Raw genomic sequence first — 15,705 nt, 5'->3', positions numbered from 1 at the left:
TGGATGGACGCATAACAGAGTAATGATGATTTTTAAACAGGTATACCTTCCGGCGAGTCTCAGCCTCGCGGCGAAAAAATACTACGTATTGCAGGTCTTGTAACTTATAAATCAAGGACGATTCGCGGAATATCAGAGTAAAGTACTAAGTATTTATGTCATGTCTACCATATATCAAAAAAGCAGCGAGATGAATGGACGGATAACAGAGTAATGATGATTTTTTAACAGGTATACCTTCCGGCGAGTCTCAGCTTCGCGGCGAGAAAATACTACGTATTGCAGGTCTTGTAACTTATAAATCAGGGACGATTCGCGGACTATCTGTCTACATAACTACGTATTGATGTCTTTTCTGCCACATATCCAAAAAGGAGCGAGATGAATGGACGCATAACAGAGTAATGATGAATATTATAAAGTCATACCGTCGGTCAAGTCAAAGCGTCGCGGCCAGAAAATATTAAGTATTGTAGGTCCTTCAACTTGTAAATCAGGGACGATTCGCAGAATATTTGTATATAGTACTAAGTATTGATGTCTTGTCTGCCATATATGAAAAAAGCTGCGAGATGAATGGACGCATAACAGAGTAATGATGAATATTATAAACTCATACCGTCATTCAAGTCAAAGCGTCGCGGCAAGAAAATATTAAGTATTGTAGGTCCTGTAACTTGTAAATCAGGTACGATTCGCAGAATATCTGTATATAGTACTAAGTATTGATGTCTTGTCTGCCATATATCAAAAAAGCAGCGAGATGAATGGACGCATAACAGAGTAATGATAAATATTACAAACTAGTACCGTCTGTCAAAATACCGTCGTTCACGTCACAGGGTCGCGGCGAGAGACTGTGCTCTTGTGGGTTGGTATGAATGCGTGGGTTGGGAAAACTGTGGGCCAAGGTAACGCGACTTTATTAAGATTCCTTATTCGCCTACTTTCAAGAGGAAGAGCTTCGTTACCATTAACTTGCAAATAATCGTCGAAATCGTGGAGATCCAACCAACTTTTTACCCATCCAACTTTCGTTCACATATACCCAATGGACATTGAAAATTAATAAGGTTTCCTCGTTGTATGCTACGATACACAAATTGTATACATTTATGATCCAATAGGAGCAAGGAACAAGGAAAAGAAACACTATCCTGTAACATCAAAATTCTTCTCTTCACATCGATGATTTATCTCAATTTATAAACAAATTCATGAGTATTATAAAACGATAATTCCTATCAGAAAAGGAATGCATATTCGAAGGTCCACTGACAAATGCTACACACAGTATGTTACAATAGCAGTAATCATAATCACTACATTTTGAAACCTTGATGACATGAAAGAAAGTAACGTGAAACCTAAAACTAGTTTAAAACTTGAAAATCTTAGCCACAAGTACACAAAAACTTAGTAACTATTGCTTCATTGCACAAAAATATATTCAGTAACACACGATCACATTACCACAAACACTGTTGATTATGCTGCAATCAGTCCTTCTGTATGCACTTATATTACTTGAAATAGTGAATTGAGAACTCAAAATTTATCGACAAGCTAACTTCCTATGACAGAAACGCCAATTTGGAACGAATTCATATTACCTGCTCATTTCACACTGACATGATTACCTGTAACATTTTAATACATTCCTTAAAGCTGAAAGTCTTTGAGGATACTTTATGTAAACCTATTTTAAGATAAATGTGATTCCTCTTGGGCTGTTCGACGATCTGTTTACTTGACGAAAACAATAGCAAAACTTTAATAGAAGACTCGCGGCAGTGAAGAGCGGTAAATTTGAACCTCGACGCGAGAAGTTAATTGAAAATATATTTCTTCGGGGAATATTAATGATGCATTACATGTCATGCAGGGGGTCAAAATACTTTTATATTACTTTAATATCATCATACTTTATTAACAGAGGTTTATATGGTCATTGTAAGTTGATTTAAAAATTGCAACCCAAGCCGAATCAAAACCAGTCAGTAAGGTCTCCGTAATTTTTCCGATTTATTTCGAATATGAGCCGATAACATAAGTAGAATGGTATCAAAATTTGGATTAGTATTTCCGGATTATATATTTACTATATCACATAGATTTCCATTCATAAAATCGGTAATTATTATCTGATTATAAATTATGCCAAATCACGGACCCGTGGACACCATGGGGTTTCGGAAGGAACGTTAGTTGAACTTAATTAAAACGGCTGACGCCTCTAAACTAAATTATATTTGTTTAATCATGCTTTATTTAAATCACTGGAATGAAATTTTGTTGGTGGATATCGTTTTACTCCCAATATTCCGCTTTAAATATGCGAGGTGCTAACGGCAGACATCTTGAATTTTGCTCACTCCATTTGAGTGATCACTCGGAGTGTCCAACACAGGTCACTCGTTTCCGAGGGCAGTCCGAGGGAGCAACGTCACTCGAGTGACATCTTGGAATACCAAAGTAGCGACCGAGTGCAGTTGGAGTGACGAGTGAGGGAAATCAACACTCGAGTGACGTTCTGGAATATGGCCCTAAGTCATGAAAATTATTTTTGCAATCAGATACGGGGATAACATGCCATATCGCACTTAAAGTTTTGAAATTTTGGTATTTTTGGATGTTTTCCGAACGTAAGTGAAGATGATGCCACTCTCGGATTATTCTATCACCTTTTTGTCTTCCACATCGACTCATTAGACATTTGCAGAGTACCATCTCAAATTTCTTCCATTTCTGCCGTTTGGTTCCCGAGATATCGCACCGAGAGTGAGCATGCGCCACTACAGTCAGACACTTTGGGTGGCACGCGGGTTGCATACTCTCAATTTTGTTGATCATTCTCACTCGTTGTAAGAGCATAAAACTCATTGGATACACTTAAAATATAATCTTTAATGTTATTTTTTTTATCACTGTTTATTACCAAAACGGGCTTAGTAGCAGTTGTTTATTCTCAATATCTAAATCTTACATTTAAGTGCGTCTGTCTAAATTCAGATAATCATTCCTGAGAGCTAACCCCCTGAATGTGAAGGTGTTTCTCCTCGCATGTATTTCTTTACCATTGTTCAAGCTCTGGGTTACAACTTATGAGGTTTTATTTCTTTGCACCAGGAAAAGGTGGGGTTAGTTGAGAGTCAATGGAAGGTGGGTCGGGGAGGAGAGGCCTTGGGTTTGTGGGATTTCCCCCTTTTGATGGATTTTCGACCATCAGAGAAAGAATAAGGTGAGGAACAGAGGGGACAATGAGGGTAGGATTACAGGAGGAGAAAGAAGGTTTGGCGAGAGAACAGGGTACAGTAGTAAATGGTCTGGGTAAATAGCATGGGTCCAGGCGTTGAGGATTTGGGCATAGGATAATGAATTCCCGGAAATGAATCCCCCTTTCTAACTAATTCTTTCCAACCCCATAAAGGAACTTTTACAGTGATATTTCCCAGTGACCATCCAACTGTGTGCATTGACATTTTCCTGGGATTTGTCCCAATCAGTGCCACTAGAGAGAAAATTCCCCGGTGATTCGTGTGCCCATTGTACCAATGCGATTCCGCAAGGAGTTTTCTTTACCGCCATTAGAGGAGAAATCTCGAGACGCGTGCCTGTTTGTTGTGCGTCTTTACGAGGAGGCCTGGATTACTGCACCAAATGCAGAAGAGGCTCCTATGCGAGAATTATTATTTTTTCAAAACTCTTCATCCTGAAGCAAAAATTGTAGAGAGAGTGAAAGGCTTTAAACAGAGACTCATAAGAGAAGCAATAGAAATATCTAAAGAGGAGAAAAACAACTTCAACAGAGACACAGGCCTTAAAATCAGCCGTACATGGCAACCCGTAATCGGCAAAAATAATCGACAACCTACTCCTCCAACCTCTCACTCCCCTCCCCCCACCACCTGACACGTATACCTATATATATCAATTTTAAATCCCACCTCTTCAGATTCCCTTGAGAAAGCGACCAGCATCGGTCCGGAAACGTTGGGGCCACCCAAAATCTGACGCGGCGACATAGCCCAAAAGTTTTAATTCAACATGACGAGCACCCGCGAAAGTTTTAACAAAGAATTACGACGCCTCTATGGGGAGGAATTGCAACATCGATCGAAGAAATTCGACAAACTCCGAGCCAAGAAGTCATCGCTTCTGTGCCAACTATCATTTCTACTACGTTGCCGAGACCAGCAGATTCTGCCAAATTTCCTGAGACTACGTCATCATCTTCGCTCTCAACGCACACCCCGGATTCTTCACAACGCCAGTAAACAATTACTACGAGCAACGATTCAAGAGACCCGCCGTGAACTGGACAACGTCGGCAAGGAACTTTTCAACATTCACATCATTCTCGCCAATGCCATGAAGAAGGAAGATTTCGAGAGGCTCGACAGGATGATGGCATCACACATGATCGCGGTAGCAGAGACTATGATGGAGAAGCAGAAGAGGAAATTTACAAGATTGGAAATTTCGCAGAAACGCTACAATCCACAATGCGAGGTAAAGGTCATCGTCAACCTCTCAAAACTTCCCCTGGACCCTGCCGCCCAGTCGATCCTTCAAAAAGGATTCAATTACGCGCTGACGCCAAAGAAAATTCCAGTAGAAGAAATCATCAGTGGAGTAGAGAGCGCCATTGGCCACTTGCCCCCCAGCGCGGCTGAAATAGTTCGACAGGACGCCTGCCGAATCCTCAGAATGAAAAGCAAAACCCAGAAGCATAATACCACCATGGCGGAGAGAGAAGCCCTTAGAAAATTGAAAGAAAATGAGAGCATCGTGATTTTATCAGCTGACAAAGGCAACGCGACGGTCGTCCTAGAGAAAGAAGACTACGACAAGAAGATGGAAGATTTACTCGCGGAAGGACCTTATCAAAAGATCGACAGACACCCAACCGCCCGATACAATGGGATAGTGAAAGAAATAATCAAGACGTAAATACCAGATCCCGCCGATAGAAGAATATTCAACCCACAGGATCCAAAAACTCCGTGTATCTACGGCCTGCCAGAAATTCATAAGGAAGGAGTGCCCCTTAGACCCATAGTCTGCGCCATTGACTCACCAGCATATAAACTAGCGAAATACCTGGCACCGATCTTACAGCCCGCAGTAGAAGACGCTAAATCTTTCGTGAAAAACTCACAACATTTTCTTCTGATCATTAGTGGCATCAAGGTCAAAGAAGAAGACATCCTAGTCAGCTTTGACGTAACATCGCTCTTCACAAATATTCCTTGTGACGAGGCGGTAAATATCATAAAAGACAGGTTCGGAGAAAACATCGTCAAGATGACAGAGATTTGCCTCAAGAGCACTTTCTTCCAGTGGAGGAATAATTTTTATCAACAGACGTCTGGAGCAGCGATGGGTTCTCCTCTCTCCCCAGCAATTGCAAATATATTCATAGAGCATATAGAAGATACAGCCATTCAGAACGCCCCCTACAAGCCGAAGATTTTGGTCAGATATATCGACGACACTTTTATCATTTGGACGCACGGCAAAGAAAAGCTTCAGGAATTTTTTACTTATTTGAATGGGATCAACAGCAACATAAAGTTTACAATGGAGGTGGAGGAAGGCGGAAAACTTCCATTCTTAGATGTCCTCGTGGAAAAGAAGGACGGAACATTGGGGCATGCAGTGTATCGAAAACCTACAGCAACAAATCGGTACCTGCACGCATTATCTCACCATCATCCAGCACAAATAAATGGAGTAGTCAACACGTTAATTCACCGCTCCTACAAAATAAGCGACCAGAACAATTTTGCCGAAGAGAGGAAGAAGCTAGAGGCCATTCTACGGGTAAATGGATTCGACGGCAGAGTTATCTCTCGAACATTTAATAAAGTTATCAGAAAGAACAACGAGATCAAAATCAACACCACAGAAGCAGCGAACTCCTCTGTAAATGACCTCAGCAACCAGAAGAAAGCCTTCCTGCCATACATTAAGGGGACGACTGACAATAGGAAATATCCTACGCAAATTCCAGATAAGGACAATATTCTCGCCTCACGTACAGATAAAACATCTATTGAAAACCGTCAAGGATAGAACTCCACTACAAGTTGAAGGGGTATACCTAATTCCTTGCCAGACCTGTGGGAAGAACTACATTGGCAAAACAGGCAGATTGGTTAAAACACGTCTAGAGGAGCACGAGAGAGCAATTCGACTGGGGCAGTCAACGAAGTCCGCGGCAGCCGAACACGCAGAGCTGGGCCACACAATCGACCTTAAGGAAGCAAAAATTGTTGCGAGAGTGAAAGGCTTTAAACAGAGACTTGTAAGAGAAGTAATAGAAATATCTAAAGAGGAGAAAAACAACTTCAACAGAGACACAAGCCTTAAAATCAGCTGTACTTGGCAACCCGTAATTGGCAAAAATAATAGACAACCTACTCCTCCAACCTCTCACTCCCCTCCCCCCACCACCTGACACGTATACCTATATATATCAATTTTAAATCCCACCTCTTCAGATTCCCTTAAGAAAGCGACCAGCATTGGTCGGGAAACGTTGGGGCCACCCAAAATCTGACGTGGCGACATAGCCCAAAAGTTTTAATTCAACATGACGAGCACCCGCGAAAGTTTTAACGAAGAATTACGATCATACTTTGTTTAAATGAATTAGCTTAACAGATAATAGGGTGGTTTCCCATTTTTTTTATTGCCAAATCGAAAGATTATTACTCCTGGAGTACGTATTTCACACTCTTAGATTTTTAAATGACGATATCTATTTTTCGTGATCAAATGAAAAGTGAAAATTTTCAACCGCGCGAAAACACGACGGGTAAGTATGAATGCCGGGAAAAAGTCTGTGTGACGTCATTCTGGTTACCACTGCCGCAACTAAGGTGACCTTGGGGCGAGGCTCTGAACGCTGATACTACGCAAGATGCAAGCAGGTAGGTGAGTACCACGCTAGCTGGTAGTGCTTGGCTTAAATACGTATTATTAATATCCTATCAGACGGAGGAAACTCTCCGACCTTAGGCAGTTTTAATGGGTGATTATTAAGACATGTTTCCCTGAGCTCTGTGCCTCATGCATGCATTGGTAACCTCAGACGATGTAAAAGTCCTATGCACTCGTAGAGAAACTAGGTCCCTGTGACGTCACGTGGAGTGGAGTCACGTCGAAATTTGTCAAAAGTGCAATTTTTGAACATTTATAGAAAAAAAAGTTGTCAAGTGAAAATCGTTTTGATAACAGTTTTGAAAACTATAGCAGCATGTTTATAGCCTCTAAAATTTTTACTAGCTTCACTCGTTTGGTTTAGGTTTTACAGGGGCACAAATATGGTAGTTTTGAATAATTTGACCGGTGCGCAGAATTTTTGTGTGCGCCTCATTGACTTCAAGCACTCATATCTTGGAAAATACTTGCAATGGGTCTTTAATATTTTGCATTTTTCTTAACTAAGGTTGAAACTAACAACAGGGAAAAAATTATCAAAATCTGAGATGGTGAGCGTGGGAACCCCCAAAAATTGGTTGAGTTGACATGGAATGACCCTTATGATAAATGACAAAAATGGTTGTCAAAAGCTCTTTTGATGACGAATACAATGGTTTTTGAATTATTCTGATATCTTTTCAAATAGCTTCAAAATAATCTTTATGCAAAACACGTTTTTCATCAAAATTTGCCAAACCGCTCTTTCAAAATGGCTGCCAAAAAAAGTATGGCTTGTGAATTTTTTTCACGTTTTTTTTTGTGATTTTCTACTTGTAGGGAACCAATGAGAAAAAAAATCAGGACAATTAAAAATGTCGAACAACAAATTTTATTTATATTGGGTGATTTGAAGTGGAATGGCCCTAACATGATTAATAACAGAATACCCACTCTAACTAAATTATAAAATTCGCTGTTTTTTCCACCTTTTCATGGTCTAAAAGCCACGGAAAACGGTACACGGAATTGCACAATCTGACGTGCGTGCAAAGGCGCAATCAAAATTACGTCGTGTAAAGCGGTGAATTGCTAGAACACATGCGAGAATGCGTGGATGCAAGACGGCAAAATAGCCCGTTCTAATTTTGTTCATGCATTCGCGCAATTCCACGCTATTTTAGAAATTAACGCAGCTCTAACCTGCGCAATTCCATGCCCCATGTAAAACGGCCTTAAATGTCGTCAAATTCATGTCGGTAGATAAACCATTTTAGGAAGAAACATTGATCACATAAAAATCACAGGCCACACGTTAACTAACAACATAGCAATCGCGATAAATGCTGGGAATGCAAATGCAGCAATGAAAGTGCTCGTATGACGTCGCCTATCGTTAGCATAATTCAGGTCTGGCTAAAGATCGCGAGTGAGGAAATGGAGGGTGGTGGGGAAGTGGAGAGGTGTCTGTTTCTCACCAGGGTTAATGATCACATTGGCTAAAGGTCTTTCAATCACAGCCTTAAGGCCTGTGTGTCGTCATGGCACACAGACCAATATTCGCACTTCGAATATACGTGTGCAGATAAATGCGTGGACAGTGCCTGCGAGTTACAGACCTTGAAATATGATCCATAAATCGATTTTTCTTATTATCCGTCAATCATAGTTCTACAATCAAGTTTGAGAGGTTTTCAAGGCTTCATGACAAATTTCACGGCTTTTTCCAGGTTTTTTCACGGTAGACGAAATTCACGGCTCATTCACGGGTTTAAGGTTCTCACAGTTGGGTGGGAACCCTCACTGAGCAATGCGTGGAAACCATCCCCGAGGAGAATCTGGGGTGAGAGCATAGTTTTATCGAATCGTCAATTTTCGTCGGATCTTCACCAAAATTATTACGTATACATCACTTACTTCACCTTTTAAACAATCCTAGGGGTGAGAAAAAGCACTTTGAGTACAAATAAAAATTTACTAGTTCATTACTTATCTTGGCGTCGGATGGGTAACTTATACGTCTCAGGAGCCATCATAGACGAGAAAAGACGATCGAAAACTAAACTGTGGCCAAGGTGAACAATTTATTTCGTATCAATTCAGGTGACAGGAGGAATTTGATATCACTTCAAGGGACGAATTAATGTTTTTAATACGAAAACCATTCCCCGACCCACTCTGGCATAATCTGACCCGCCCACATAATTTCGCTAATGCCGTCATAAGCCCATCTGTCGGAGTCAGTCGACACACAAATAAGAATAAAAAATGAGGGCATACTCAGTGCTAAAACTTATACTGCATGTAGTTTTTTAAGTACTCAACTCAGAAACAACATTTCATTTACAAGTCTCGTTTCCTTCATAAACATTTATGGCATTAAAATGTTAGTATTGACAAATTTTTCCAGTTTTTTTTTGTGGAAAGATTTTGACCGACTGTATTTTATGATAAATTTTTAAAAAATGGTTTCCAAAAGTTCTTTTCATGATGAACACACTGGTCTTTGGAATTATTCTGATATCTTTTAAATTAGCCTCGAAATTAAACATTATGCAAAACACGTTTTTCATCTAAATTTGCCCAGCTACTCTTTTAAAAATGGCTGCCAAAAAAAAGTATGGCTTGTGAATTTTTTCAAATGTCATTTTGTGATTTTCTACACGTAGGGAACCAATGATAAAAAAATATCCTTCGAGTATGATTTGCCTTCGGCACGGCTTCTACCGTGCACTACCCAACCCACCCCTCCAGTCTTACGACCGTACACTAGGAATAGGCCAGTCATTCGCTCGGATTTTACAAAATATAGAAAGGAAAATTTGCATCCTTTGTAAGACACTTCATGCCCTGTCTATACCCAAACCCAACGGACCATGCCAAAATCTGGCATTGTTTTCGATCGAACAAAAAAATACAAAAAACTGATTCCAATACAAACTAATTTGCTCACCGTAGCAACAGTTTGTTTTCGATCATCTTTTCTTGACTAAGACGGCTGCTGTTGCATATATGTTACCCATTGGACGCCAAGATGAGTAATGAAATAGTAAATTTTTATATGTACTTGAAGTGCTTTCGCCCACCCCTAGGATTGTTTAGAATGTGAAATAAGTTATGTATTAATAATTTTGGTGAAGATCCGATGAAAATTGGTGATTCGATATAACTATACCGTTGCCGAATCTGGTTGGCTGACACCAAGCCAATCATGTGACAACCAAGGAACAATAGAAAAAGCTGGCTCACTTGATCCACTCATCATCAGCCTAGATGACGGAATGCAATTTGGGTTACGAAACGTGAGCTGTATGGAGAGAGATAACATTGATAGAATCCTGAGTAGCTTTTATTGGCCTGGATACATTCTATGTCTTATGGTTTACTTCCATTGTATAGTCAGGCTTCCCACTCTAACTACATTATAAAATTCACGGTTTAAATGTCCTCAAATTCACGGTTTGTAGATAAAGCATTTAAGGCAGAAATATTGATCACCTAACAATCATTGGCTGCACGTTAATTAAAAATATAACAAAAGCAACAGATGCCGTGAATACAAACACAACAATAAAAGTGCTATCTCTCATGACGTCACCTATCGTTAGCAAAATTCAGGTCCGGCTAAAAGGGTGTGAGTGGGAAAATGGAGAGAGCAGGGAAGTGAAGAAGAAGTGCCTGATTTTTTGCCAGGGTTAACGTCTTCCAATCGCAGGCTTAAGGTCAATGTGCTGTATTGGCACACGGACCAATTAATAGAAGCTCTTCGAATGTACGGCGCTTTTATTCTTCCTTTTTGTCTGTCTATCGTAATTCTACAATCAAGTTTGAGAGGTTTCTAAGGTTTGATGACGAAATTCACGGCTCTTTCGAGTTCTTTTTCACGGTAGTTGAAATTCATGGCTTATTCACGGTATTAAGGTCTTCACTGTTGGGAGGGAACCCTGATAGTTGCATTTAGGTTCCCTTATGGATGCTGTACACAGTGAATTTTCAGGCCATCATACACGGTATCATGCTAGCAAAAGTAGCACATATTCTAATTTTCATTGAATGTGCATGCGCGTGACGGTTTATTCGCAAATTTTTCCGTTATACAAGGTGCATGATTTCATTTGCATGATCATTCACCGTGTAAAGCGACATTTAAAGCTTAAGTCTCATTGTAGACAATGGGTTACTTATCTACACATACCAATCTTTTGTTCCCGATGGAAACAATGAAGTCAAAGAATGATTCAAGGCCAGCCTGTTGCCCCAGAGATCCATCCTGGACCTTAAACAAAAGAAAGACACGAGTCAAATCAACTGAGGGAATCCTAAATTTAGTTTCCTTGCAAATGTGAGTGTCAATGAATTTGTTGAAGAAAATGCGATTAAAGTTTTGAACGAATCTCATAAACACAACTGCCAAGATCACTTCATGTAAGACAAAGCACACCAATGCAGCTATTATATTTTACAAAATAAGCATGCCAAATTATAGTAAGAAACCAATATTATGTCAGGAGTTATGTAAAATACAAAAAAACTTTTCATGTATTTCATTTCTGCAATGTTTTATGGAAAAAAGAATTATTTTATTTACTAAGCATTTGTGTCACACTAAAGAGTGAATATAATGGTGGAAAGTGTACAGGATCCACTCTTACTTTCTATGTTCCTAACTTTAAATAAACGACAAAGCACTCTTTACATGGGGGCTTAAGAGAAAAGTACAGCAAGTTACATTCTTCGACATAATTCATTTATTCCAGTGCATGTAACTTCAATCGAGATTATTAAAAACCAAAACAAAATGTTGAATCGATACAGTTTTTTCTTAAAAATTTGAAATTGCTGAAAATCATCAAAGTATACGAGGCTCGTCAATATTGCAGTTATCTGTTTATCAACGTTGTCAGTTGCAAACTTTAAACCCCTCGGCCTTCCGATTAGCCAAATTTTGCACCAATGACCTCGTCTCGTTCTTCAATTTTTTTCTTTGAATGCAACAAAACGCCGTAGGGTATATTACCAATAATAAAAATTAATTGTACATTATACAGAAAATGTTTTATGCTTATGCCTACTTTTGAACGATACAATCGGGCTGGCTGCAACTTTTTACTCCACTATCAGTAATTCTACGGCATTGAAGACCGGTTCACTACAAGCATTAAATTTCACGTCACCTATTCACAAATTGACAAAACGTACCTTAACGTAGAGTAGCCAATTAATAAAGCAATACACGACAAAAATATCTTACGACTACAATGTAAACATTAATATAAATAGAACACCCAAAATAAAATTATAAATAGCAGTATGCACCTCAATTGCACCCTACCTGAGACAACATAAAAAGGTATGCTTGCTTTCATTGCAAATAAAAACAATTTGTTGCCATTACCGTTGAAAATTAAATAGGTTAACACACCGATTGAGCTGAAGGCAGAAACGTCATCAATCACTAAACTGGTCTAAATATGCTCACTTGGCAGCTAAAATAATCAAATTGGCATATCATATAATGAGCTTGTTGGCATCCTATGATGTGGAGTTTTTTGTTAAGGTCATTCATAACTGTTTATAAAGATAGAGGAAGCAAATAATGCATAGCCTAAAATTTAATACAGCTAAAAAGGTTAGTTACACAAGTAAGTAAGGCTAAAGTCGCTATCGCACGAATATTGACGGAAAATCGAGTACAAAAATATAAGTTCTATTTCAGTGAGACTATTATGTCACTACATAATATGCTAATACACAATTTTGATAATGATAAAGCGGATACTTAAATCAAAATACTGTTGAAAACCACAATTACTCAAAACCGGCCGTAATATTCCGCGTCCAGGAGTAAAAATTGCCTCCTAATTAACACATATCAGAAGAAATTGAAGAAACGCCGCTACTAAGCAACTTACTCTTAGTACATGCTATCCTTCGGTTCCTCCTCCAGGAATGTCAACGCTATGAGAAGCACCCATCACAGTTGATGATAAAAATTCCTTTTGCCAATTTAACTCAGCAATTAATCATTATTTCACGACTTGTACAAAAAAATTCACCAAGGAACAGTAACCTCGATCACACGTGCCACGCACTGAATGTCGGGAGGTCGCGTGAATCATGCCCTTAGCAGACGTAGCAGCCCACACGAGAGGTCATTTGCGCAAAGACACCAACATGAAATATATTAATTTTTACAAGAAAGTATAAAAACAAGCATAATACTATATTATATTAAATTAAAAAGTGTTTAATATATATGAAATCTAAATTTATTAACGATAACAGTTTAAACTACAGATTTAATCAAATTTTATCTTTTGTGAAAAACTTAAAGAGGTGGACATTTTTATCAATGTCTATATATTTGCCTACCCTATTACATATTAAGGGCAACATCTAACGAGGCAAAATACATTTGTGCAGCTGCGATTTCATGGGTCATTTCGGAGAGCTCAATGCATTGACCTCTCCATGGAAGACTGATTCTATAGTCATACGAATTTTAAGTTTAGAACTTGAGAGAAACGATGAAAGATGAAGGTTTATTATTCCATACATTCTAAAAACCCCGTAGGCAGAAAATATATTTCCCCCTTACAAAAATGCTATTTATTTTGATGATGCTAAATTTGAGAACTTGAGCATTTTTCATTCAAAACTTTCCATCAGATACTTTAGGTGCCATATTTAATATTATAACTAGTCGAATTGATACCTTCAAAATGAAATTTTAACGTGAAACGGCTTTTATCCTTCCGAAACGAAGTATAAGGAACTTGCATTTATTTCAGATATAATCAATAGCCCCAAATTATTAATAAATATATGTTTTCATACCTCGGTGAACGTTTTTTTTATTATTTTATGACGTGGTTTGCGATATTTAATGCATCAAAGATCACGAGAATTTTCAAATGCAAGTGAGAAGCGAAAACGCCCGATGATTGGCTGGTAGAAAAGTGACGTCATAGTTCAGTACGAGGCACGGCGGCACGGCCATAGTATAGGGGTGCTTTCCAATCACGTATCTGCGCTGATCTGTTTGAAACTGTTTAGCTCAGAGCATGTTCCAATCGCACCTGTGACGTCATCTGCGCTAAACAGATGGAAACACATCCTGCACCGTTGTTCGTCTGCGCTAGCATGTCAGTTGCATACTCGAATAAATGCGACGGCGTGGTTATGATTCATTTATTGAAGTGCAGACGTATCGGAGTGGTTCATTGTGACTTCAGGGCTATTATTTGATCTATTTCTCCTCCATTGAAAGCGATAGATTGCGTAAAGATGAAGGCAAATGGTTATTCTTAGGCTGATCCTAGCAAGCTTCCTGTTACTGATTCCATCATGATAACAGGGTAGGGGAAGGGTGGGCAAAGTGGCCACTGCGGGCATCATAGAGCATCTGGAGAGGGCGTTAGCTACCCCTCCTACGGTAGGAAAGTGAAGCCAGGGGGGCGTGGCACTTTAGCCGGTCCGCCATATTCCTTTACCGCGGGTGGAGCAGAAATACATGGTTCCTTATGGGGAATTCGTCAAAGGAAACTCCATATTTTACCTATTGACAGCCGGAAAAAGCCGTTCCCACCGATGAGGGAAGGTTATCTGTTGAATGTAAAACCGGAAAAAATGCATCTTTTGGATGAAATAAACGATTCAACCACGGTGTAGCAAATTAAAAATATGACGCACGACAAGTCATTTGCGACATTAGCAACTAATTTTCAGCTGTAAGGTGAAAAATAACTGATGAATTCATGTGAAACCACTAAGTTATAACTTGAGATGATCACAGTAGAACTTTTTAAACCAAATTCAGTTATGAAAGTAAATAAAAAAGGATAAATGGACGAGAGAGGAATGGGAGGACACTGAATGCTACGATAATAATCACGTTTAATTGCTATTGCGTGCACTACAAGATTTTATTTGGCTAATAATCCGTCAAAAATATACATAAATCGTGATTCAAGGAAAATAATATGGTTTAGCAAGACTTAAAACAATCGGGAATCATGCCTACCATTACTTATGAATTCTCTACAAAAAGTATTGATGAGAAAATTTTAAACACAGCGAAGTCAAGCTTCGATTCTTATCGCCGGACATTTTTTTTCGGATATGTAACTTCAATATCTAAGTGTTACACAGTGTAAATCATTTCTGAAACTACTGTTAATAACCTCATGGCCATTTAATCAAAAGGGCTTCCTCATCAAAGGAAAATTTTGAGCATTAGGAAAGTAAAATATCATCTATGAGACAAGCTCGAAAGAGATTTCGCTTACAATTCCGAGTAAACTGCCATGAAAACAATACTGTCTTAAGAAATTGAGAATGGGTCTAATGAATTTCAAGTGCTGACAATTCAGATATTATTTTCCTTCCCCAAATCAGGCGAACATGCACAGTGGGTAACAGCTGTGTTTAATGGAATCGTTGAAGGAGGTATTAAAAAAGAAAATAATTCCCATTTTCCAACTTATATAATGTACACACCCATCAAATGTTACATTTTCAGATTCCCAGAATGATTAAACAATGCTATTGAAACTGATTATTTATACAATTAATGCAAAGTAACCAAATTAACAATAAATCTCAGGCAGACATCCCAGATAACACAAAACATGTAATACACCTGTAATACAGCTGTATTACATGCATTATACATGGTGTATAGCAGATGTATACAGCTGTATTACACGTGTAAAAGTAGCTCAAAAGTCCTGCCATACAGCTGTAATACACATGTATTACAGCTGTATTTTTCTGGAA

The 15,705-nt window shown here is 38.8% G+C and overlaps 1 protein-coding gene across 1 annotated transcript in view; it reads right to left on the bottom strand.

The window, feature by feature from the left end:
- LOC124158093 (Golgi reassembly-stacking protein 2-like) overlaps positions 1-15,705 on the bottom strand; it is a 102,271-nt gene that overhangs the window by 77,305 nt on the left and 9,261 nt on the right. The window contains exon 2 of the mRNA XM_046533273.1: positions 11,123-11,203. The gene's annotated coding sequence lies outside the window, so the exon portion shown is untranslated. The remainder of the gene's footprint in view (positions 1-11,122; positions 11,204-15,705) is intronic.

Source organism: Ischnura elegans, chromosome 4, assembly GCF_921293095.1.
Source record: "Ischnura elegans chromosome 4, ioIscEleg1.1, whole genome shotgun sequence".
NCBI lineage: Eukaryota > Metazoa > Arthropoda > Insecta > Odonata > Coenagrionidae > Ischnura > Ischnura elegans.
The sequence above is the reverse complement of the archived record's forward strand: the minus strand, read 5'-3'. Positions and strand labels throughout refer to the sequence as shown.